The following is a 10,312-nucleotide window of genomic DNA, read 5'->3' as shown; positions in this document are numbered from 1 at the left end:
TTTCACTACATACCAAACCGGCCGCCATTTAATAACGTACTGATTGGTTTTTTTCGGGATATGAAATTTTGAAGTGGTCAGTTTTGTGTCGTTTGTAATTCACAAGTTTATTCGCAATATAAATTTGTAAACACATTCTTTTAAAAATGTGAATATATTTGCGTTTGAGTGTATCAAATTTTTAACGCCTTCAAATATGCAGTGGTTCGCAAACTGCGATTGTGGAATTAGCATACTGTGTGTAATATTTGGGTTTATTTATGAAAGCAATTGAATATCCCACCGAGTTCAAAAAAGGAACTTACCATTTTTGCTTTGCATCAATTCGGTAGGGTCGAGTCTTAGCAACCTCAAACATTATTGATTACGGAAACAGTGGCTTAGTTTTCTGAATGAAATGACGAAAATATAAGACAAAGTATTTATGAGTTGTTAACTTATGATGTAAATCGTCAGGGCCACTGATTACTGATAATTAGCAACTTAACCGCATTTTGGACAAAGAGTACATTTCGAAGTGTAAGTGGTAGCAAGTCTAGGTTTCCCGAGGGGGGTCTTGTGTTATTCAGAAAAATTTAGGATGGAATAAGGTGTCCAGAAACTTCAGAGAACAAACCTAGGTTGTGAAAAATGTGATTTGGGATTCCTGATGATCTTGGGTAAAAAGAATCTATGGTGAAAATAGATGCAAAAATAGGGAACGTCCAATCATTTCCAATAGCGACGAATCTGCCCTAAGGGTTTTGTGCTTTTATCCGCCTATAGTGGCTCTAACAAAGTCTCGAAGAGAGCAGCAACCTGTACTACCCATTACAACAAATAAAAATGGGTCCATTTGTTTAAAAAAATTTATCCGTAAATCAGTTAAAAATTGCACAGGTATGCATATCGCACACCAGTTTGCAAACACCTGCCCAGACAATTCAAGCTGGTATTTACAGTTTCACCGTTTAAATTGTAAATAATCATTAGAGTTCGTGACAGTGTCAGCGAGGACTAAATCAGTTTAGAGCTAATTATATGCATAATTAAATTGTCAATGTGTGTATACTTTAGCACATACATATACATATGTACATTAGACTGGACATATTTTGTATGAAAAAAATAAAAGTTTTTAAAAAAGCGGTACAGCCCACTCAAATTAATCCTTTGTATATAGGTAATAAATTTCCAAACTCTTGGGCAGATAACTTAAGGTTAAGGCGTGGCACATTTCCATTAGAATGCCCAGAATCGGGTTTTTTGTTATTTTCGAGAGCCATGCCTGACAAAACCTTATAAAAAGTTGTTAATACGCTATTTCTCTTCTAAAGTGTATTTATAACAATTAAGTGAATGACAACAATTTTTTGAAACGGGTGTGGCACCGCCTCTTATTTGATCATGCATTGGGTACGGTTTCTGGAGCCATAACTCGAAGACCGATTGACGTAACTTACACATTTTTAAATGGGGGCAGAAACCCTTTACACTTATTTGCTGTACAAAGAGGAATACTTCTTATAAAAGACTCAAAATCATTAAATAAATACTCGTCTTTCGATAATACTTAGGGCCAAGAAACTGAACTAAAAGAACTGTGCCATAGATCTCTAGCTCAGTATATGATGTTCGTTTACATCCGAACTTAGACAACCTGTCTTGCTCTTCTTCCATGTTGTTTAAAACTGTTTTATGGTTCTCCATTAATTAAAAAAAAAACACTTATTTGCTTCAGGTCGATTCTTAACAGCATTTATTTCTCTTTTTGATCCAACTTCCTCAAATTAGCCATCATCCAATGAGTTTCTAGCTCCGTATCCCGATCAGTTCTCACGGGAATGCTCTGGAGTATTGGGTCACTGGAGAAAAGAGGTGAAAGGCAGATGTCGCCGTTGTGTTTCATTTAAAACATACGGCTAGAGGCCAAGTAGCGACATCTATTTTTGAAAAGGTAGGTTTATTAAAGGCAGCGTTGCCAAATTAAAGACAAGAAATTAACAAATTGATGGGTTTGATGGTGAATGAAGACAAAACGAAGTACCTGCTGTCATCGAGCAAAGAGTCAGCGCATTTGCGCCTTAGAAAGTACGCTACTTTTGGCAGCCGTAATTTCGAAATAGTAAAAGACTTCGTTTATTTGGGAACCAGCATTAACGCAAGCAACAACATCAGCTCTGAAATCCAGTGAAGAATCACTCTTGCCATTAAATGCTAATTTGGACTAGGTAGGCAATTGAAAAGTAAATTCCTCTGTCTGCAAACAAAAACCATGCTCTACAATTCACTTATCGTACTCGTCATGCTATATGGTGCAGAAGCATGAATCAAATGAAGCGGCTCTGGGAGTTTTTTCGAGAAAAGTTTTCAAAAGATTTACGGACCTCTACGCGTTGGTGATGGCGAGTACCGAAGAAGATTTAATTATGAGCTGTACGAGCTTTACGCAGACATCAACATAGTCCAGCGAATTAAAACAGCGGCTACGCTGGCTAGGCCATGTTATGCGAATGACAGAAAATATTTATATCGGAACCCTGCTAGGATATAGAGGGCGGCCCCCACTCCGCTGCAAAGACCAGGTGAAAAACGATTTAAACTCCCTTGGTGTGACCGATTGGCGCCAGTTGGCGGAGCGAAGAAGCGATTGGCGCGCCTAGTTGGACGGATATGACCGTTTAAACAGCTAAGCGCCAATTAAGTAGAAGTAAAGGGCTGTTGTACAGTTCATTTAGTTTCAGTTTTTTGACACGAAGTGTTATAAAAAATAAGGATATAAACTTTCTTCACAATAGTTGAATTGTTCTTCCAATAATGGCTATCGAAACACAGTATAATGAATGGCCGAAAAAGGGGGGTGAAACACCCATTTCAAATATTTTATTTCTTAAATTTTTTGTTATAATGGTATTTTGAAAGTAAAATATGATTGATATGAATATTTTTTTTGCAAAGATATTACCTTTTACATTGGCCTATGATGGTTTATTAAAAAAAAAAAAATGTTTATAGAATAGGCGTGGTCATTAACCAATGTGGGAGAAATATGTGTACATGATTTTGACTTGATACGTCAATTGGTCTCCCAAAACGTTGCAAAATGCTTGATTGAAAAATGGGAAGCGCCACACCTATTTCGAAAAATTATAAGTAAAACAGCTTATTTACAACTTTTTATAAGAATTGTCGGGCATTATTCTCGAAAATGAAAATAAAAATGGGTTTGGGCATTTTCAATGGGGATGTGCCACGCCTTAAGCTGGTGTAATCTGCCCAGGAGTTGTGATATTTATTACTTACATACAAAGGAATAAATTGCGGGGGCGGTACAGTTTTTTTGCGGAAAACAAATTTTTAAGACCACTCTAATGTACATACATTTTGCATACAAACTAGCCATAGTAAATTCTTCGAAAGGAATACTTGATAAATAATATGTATGTATATACTAGCAGACCCGGCAGACGTTGTTCTGCCCTAAATTTGGCCTATCTGCGTACATTTTAAAAGGCTTTTTCCGTCTAACTCTGCCCTCCCCCATCTTCACTTTTTCCTAATCCTTTTATTCACTCCTCCCTCTGTCTTTTCGCTTCATCTATCTCCATCTTCGTCTCATTCTATCAGTCTATCTCTTTTGTCCCAGTCCCACTCCGCGTCTCAGTCCCAGTCCGTCTCTGGTCTACTTCCCGGAAAAAAGGATCGTAAATACTAATATAGGCAAATTTATATACCAAATTCCAGGCAAATCGAATAGGACGCATGTAAATAGGTATGTGGATATTATTAATTCATGTTTCTATTTCGGCTTCGCATGCATATTTATCAGTTTTGCCAGGTTCATGCGACTTAATCGAATATCACAATGAAAATTACTTTAGAGCTCTCAGCAACAGCTGTCATTTGATATCCATATTACCCAAACATTCTAGGGGTATCCGGGTCCACGTTTTGGCCCATATCTCGAGACCCTAGTGACCCAGCGGTATAATATATTACTCTGTACTAAAGCACTCATCAGCAGCTTTCATTTGTTATCCATATTCTATAAACACATTCTAGGGGTACCCGGGTCCACGTTTGAACAAAATCGACCGACGCAGCTTTTTATTTTCCACACTTCACTATAATATTAAAACGAAATGCAGATATTCGTTGCTTTTGAAATTCGGCTTAAAAATTGCACATGGAACAACTAAAGACTCTCCTGAATTAAAAAAAAAATGTCTTAGTACTTCTAAATCGCGGGCCCCCTCAGAAACCCCGGGTCCGGGGTAATTTAAGTGGTGTTAGTACATATGAAAATTTATTATTCGGAATTCATGGGTTTGTGCAAATAGTCTTGTGACAGATAAAGGAACGATTTTGCAAATCCAACGTATGTAGCTTCAAGTTTAATGCATCCTTAAGTAGAAGAAAGGCAAGGTTAACTTTTCAGCCGTGCCTAAGTTTTACAAAAGAAAATAATCCAATGTTTTCCCATTAATTTTTTGATATACAGCCCAATTCTAAATATTCCCTCGGAATTTTGTTCTCGCGGATTTTTTTATTCCCGCGAAAAAATTCCTACAATTCTTTTCTCCTAGGCAGAACAATAATTCGGGAATATGAATTTCGAATTTTCGAAGTCAGCTGTTTTGTCAATTGAAATTTCGTTGTGCATTTCTTCTTTTGTTTAAAAAATTTACAAGTTTAATTCTTGTTGCAAATTTGTTTGAAATTAAGAAATAAAATATAAACAATGCCCAGTATTGCATTTCATGTGGTATTCACTGAAATGAGTAATGAATTGGTACCACCGCAACATCAACAGAGGAGCATAAGAAGAAGAAGAAGATGGCGGGATAACTCAAATTCGCTGGAGTTGCCTGCTTCATTCATCAAAGCAATTTTCTGGGGGCCTAGTTGAGTTAAATTCGTCTTTCATCATATGCCAAAATCTATTTAAGCCTTCTTAAAAAATCTTTGAGCAATTTCTGGATGGCTGCATCAAACAAACCAAGAGCTCTTCCGTTGTTTATGATATACTTTTCAACTTAAAATAAAGAATATTGTGTGGAATGTATATATTTTAGCACAAATTTGTACAAATAAGTGTTCTTTCTTAAAAGAACCAATTTCCTTTAACTATTTTGATGCATTCCCTTTACTTTAACAAGTGAAAAAACTCCTAAGAAATGGCAGAGAAATCTCCCTCTCACTCACATTCATAATACCTAATTTTCTCCCATAAGCGGTTTCCGCTTTTTCGAACATTGTTAAGAATAGGAGGAAAGTGAGAAGTAAAAAAACTCACAAGGGATTTTTATGTAGAATACGAGGAATGAGAGAAGGGAATAAACTCGCACGGAATTTTTGTTTAGAATTGGGCTGATAAGCAAAATACCGCCGTTCAAGAATCACAAGTTTCAGTGTACTACTAAGGGCCGTTTTTATTGTTGTTGTTGTAGTGATATGGATACTCCCCGAAGGCCTTGGGGATTGTTATCGATGTTGATGGTCCTATGTTGGATGCAAATCCGGTACGTTCCGGTAACAAGCACCATTAAGGTACTAGCCCGTAGCCCGACAATCTCGGGAACGATTTAGTATGACCACATGAAACCTTCTAGGCCATCTCGCCCTCCCATTCCCTAGATCCATAAGAAACTTTGGGTCACCAGAGCCTCGGCTGTTAAAGAAACAGGATTCGTCACGGGTAGGTGCGGTTGCCAATTGGGTTGGGGTAGCTAAATATTGCGCTTGCAACCCCTGTAAAGGGTGGCGCCACACAACCCCTTGACTCAATTTGGTATTTTAGTCACCTTTTACGACAAGCATACCTGCTGCGGGTATATTCTAAGCCTCCTAACCGCTGGGGCCGCTCTCACCATCTTCAGTTAGTCACTTATCTATAAGCAATCGTAATTTTCGTGTACTTCATGCTAACTGAAGCTTCTCGTCTCGTTTACAGTTCCGTTATTTCCAGAACTAGATTAGAGACTTATTTTAATTTAGTTTGTTCATTCATACAATTTAGTATATAGTTTAACTAGTGAAGAATATGGTTCATCCACGGGTTTATGCCGGCTTGCTGCAAAGTCTTTTTAGTTCAAATCGTGCACCGCATCTATGACTGCGACTTTAACCGCATCGGTGTGACTGTGGATTGCTCAATGAAAAGAAAAACCAAATATGGTCTTTCTTAATTTTGTCCCGAACTTCGCTTAGGCTCGATGTGAAGAACTTACAGGCTTACAAACATATGTGACAGAACACCAGTACCAGAAGGTTTCTTTGCCTAGTGGTGCATTCGGCATGTTACCATATCGTTCCGACTAAAATTGGCGTTATCGTTTCAATTTTTTTTTTTAGAAAACCTGACTGTAGAAGCTTTTCGGAAAGCACTTGTCTCAGGCATCCAACGCTGAATCATATATAAACATTTAGAAATTCCGGGATTACGATACGCCGCATCCAAGGACCAGAAGACGACGTTGATTGTAAAATTTGCATGTATACCCTGTCCGACCCAAAAATGTCCGCTAAAAACGTTGCCGATAACAGTTTCTTGAATAAAAAAAAAAATATGAAAAATGAAAATTTTTTTAGTAGGTCATGAAAAAAACCTTAAAAATCAAAGTCGAAAAAGTCAAAAAAATTAAATTTCGCAGGCTCGAAAATTATTTTTTTGGGTATGCGTAGTGGAACTTTTTTTCCTGAACCCAAATCCTATCGAAAAATCGATGGCGCGATATAGGTTAACTTTCGTCCATACAAATCGAGCCACCCTAATGTACATACTAACCCAGCTCGCACGAGTGAATACATAGCGTTGCAGGTAATGTTGTATGTATTAAGCCCAAACAACTTATCGATTCATGCAAAGATAAACACATTACGGCGTAGGGGGTTAAAGGGCTAATTAAACTTACTTAACCCTAACGCCATAGTCGTAACCATACCCATATCCATAACCAACTTCAATCTGATCGACTAATGGCGCCTTAACCCAAAAATCCTAAAAATTTTATAAACATGAAGAAAACGCAAAAAATAACAAACCTATTCCACAAAAAATAAGTCTCTTAGTCATAACATAGCCAAAACAATTAATAAAATCTACAACAAGTTATTAAATTCACCAACTCAAATATTTTTAGGTTATGGATATGGCGAGAAACCAAAAACCAATTGGTTGGCTACTGGTATGGTTATGGCTTTAGCGTTATGGTATGGCACCATTAATCGATTACATTGATTTCCATAAGGTAGGTTCGATCAGCTGTTTTATCTGGTTATGGTGATATGGTTATAAGTCACCATTAATTGGCCCTTAAGGCTTGTTTACAGAAGGTGGGATTATCGGTTATCTAACAATTTGTGGCTCACCAGCAAAATCATTCTCTTTGTACACGCATACGCGCGTTGGAGAGGCTATTATCATGTCTGTTGAGGATGTTATAAGCTTGTTAACGGTAAATTGAAATGGTAAATATTGATAATTTAATGCAAACACGGAAATAATGTATTAATACGTTTAGGCAACACTTCCTCATACATATATGTAATTATACGTACATATGTAGCGTACCATCTTTATTTTAGCGAATCTCGAATTCAGGCGGAAGACATAAGGGCCAATTAATGGTGACTTATAACCATATAGGTTAGGTTAGGTTAGATGGTAGCTGCCCTGATAAGGATAGCCCACTTGGACAACACGAAGATCCGTGGTGATACCACATACACCAAAAATAACGGTGACTTACATCTAGCTACTTAGAGAATCGTTGGGTAGCAACGATAAAGCTACGAATGATACCGATTTCAACTTTGGATAAATCCTCGGGAGATCCAAGTGAGTCGCGACCGAAGTACTTTCGCCTAGTTCTGGCAAAAGCTGGGCAATCAAGCATAAAGTGATTTGGTGATTCCACCTCATCATCCTCCATACAGCTACAGCAGGATGGAGTTTCCAGTATACTAAGACGTACCGCATGGATACCCATGGGACAGTGCCCTGTCAAAACCCCAATGACCATGGATAGGTGAGCCTTAGTGAACCCAATTATTTCAGTAGACCTCCTGCCATCCACTTTACGCCAGAAAGATCTTGCTACCCTGCAAGACGTGGTGTCTGCCCAACGTTTGCTGAGCTGACTCGAGGCCCAACTATGGAGGAGCAATCCACAGGTGGCGAGCGGGATACCGAAATCCCTACAACCATCTTCATCCGGTTCAGTTGTACCGATGCGGGCTAAGAGATCCGCTTGACAGTTAGCCGGGATATCACTATGGCCCGGGACCCAGATAATCTTAATTGTAAAATAATTAGATGCAATCGCAAGCGAGGTCAGGCACTCCCAGACCACCCTCGATCGCACTGTAGTTGAGTCAGGGCCTTGATAGCCGCTTGGCTATCAGAGGAGATGTTAAATTCCGTAACCGTAGTAGCACTGGATAGCATTCCATCCACCGCATCCTTAATAGCAGCAACTTCCTCTTGGAATACACTGCAGTCATCAGCCTACTTAAACTTACGGCTTACATTTAGCTCTTGACAAAAGACCCCCCACCAACCTTTCCATCCAGCTTCGACCCATCCGTGAACAAGTTAACCGGTCCCATGCCCCAGATAATTCCTCTTCCCCACTCCTCTCTCGGTGGAATGATTGGGGTGAAGGTTGTATAGGAAGCAGTTATCGGTATACAATAGTCCGTTCTGTCCGGGATAAAGTCGAAACTGGTAAGACTGCTAGAGTGTCCGCGGTCAGAAAGCCCATATCCCATATCACGATCTTGCCGCGGCCGCCTTTCCCGCAATATCTACTGGGTATATGTTCAGCATGGCGATCAGTGCCAATGTAGGTGTTGTTGTCGGTTTGACCGCCATCTCATAAAGGCAGTGTACTACTCCTGGCGAGAGTCCCCATCTCTTTCCGATAGCTCCTCTGCAGCAGTACAAGGCAATGGCGGCCTTCCTGGCCCGATCTTCCACATTGGGTCTCCAGGACAGTTTCTTGTCCAAAACAATCCCCAAATATTTAACCCTATCAGAAAGTACCAACGGTACCCCTCCAATCGAGGAAGTTCTGAAATCGGGCATCTTATATCTCCTTGTAAAAAGAACCAATTCCGTTTTTCCCGGGTTGACCGCCAATCCTCATGATTCAGCCCACTTAGCCACAGTATCCAGGTAGCCCTGCAGAACATCGCGCAGGTTGCCCAGAAATTTGCCTCTGACTAGGATAGTGAGGTCATCTGCATAGGCAACCACCTGACAACCATTGGGTTCCAGCTCCACAAGAAGCTCGTTGACTACCACAACCCAGAGGAGAAGAGATAGTACACCCCCCTGTGGCGCGCTCCTCCACACCTTCCTCTTAATTATGCTCTTCCCCACTCCGCTGCGACAATTTTGCCGCATAGAAGTTTGCTAATGAATTCAACCAGAGCCGCCTCGACTCCTAAACCCACCAGAACTCTTTCGATTGCCCCCAGTAAGACATTGTTAAAAGCCCCCTCGATGTCTAGAAAGGCACCAGAGCATACTATTTGTGTTCTATGGACCCTCTATTTGCTTTACAATCGAATGGAGAGCCGTTTCCGTTGATCTGCCCTTGCAGTACGCATGCTGTGAAGCCGACAGTAACCCCCGAGGTATCCTTTCCCGTAGGTACAGGTCAATCAACCGCTCAAACGTCTTAAGAAGAAACGACGAGAGACTTATTGGCCTGAAATCCTTAGGTGATACATGAGAGCTTCTGCCGGCCTTTGGAATGAAAATAACCCTACCGTGTGCCAAGACTTCGGGATATAGTTAAGCCTGAGGCAGTTAGTGTAGATGATGGCCAACCAGCGGCAGGAAATCCTTAAAGACTTTTGAAGTTGCGCAGGAATTATTCCATCCGGGCCCGGATACTTATAGGGCTTGAACGACCCTATAGCCCAGGTTATTTTACTTTCCCGTATTGGAATGGCAGGCACTTCTGCATGGCCAACGACCGCCGACCATGCAGGTGAAGATCCCTGCGCAACTGGGACATCGGAAAATGATTGTCCAGTAAAAGCTTTAGGGACTCCTCGCTACTCATCGAGTCCAGTCCCCACCATCATCTCTCAGATACCCCAGAGGAGCGGGATTCCTAGAGAGTATTTTTCTAAGCCTCGCGGATTCATTGCAGCCTTCTACGTTTCGCAGAAGCTTCGCCATGCATTTCGCTTGGCTATCCTTATTTCATATTCATAAATCCCCAGACTCACATTACAGAGCTCCCAGTCCGAGGGTAATTTAATCCTCCTGGCTCTGTTGAAGAGCCGCCGACTGGACGCTCTTAGGTCGTCAAGAGAA

This window comes from Eurosta solidaginis, chromosome 3, assembly GCF_040869045.1.
Source record: "Eurosta solidaginis isolate ZX-2024a chromosome 3, ASM4086904v1, whole genome shotgun sequence".
In the NCBI taxonomy this organism is placed as follows: Eukaryota; Metazoa; Arthropoda; class Insecta; order Diptera; family Tephritidae; genus Eurosta; species Eurosta solidaginis.
This window is presented reverse-complemented; position numbering follows the sequence as displayed.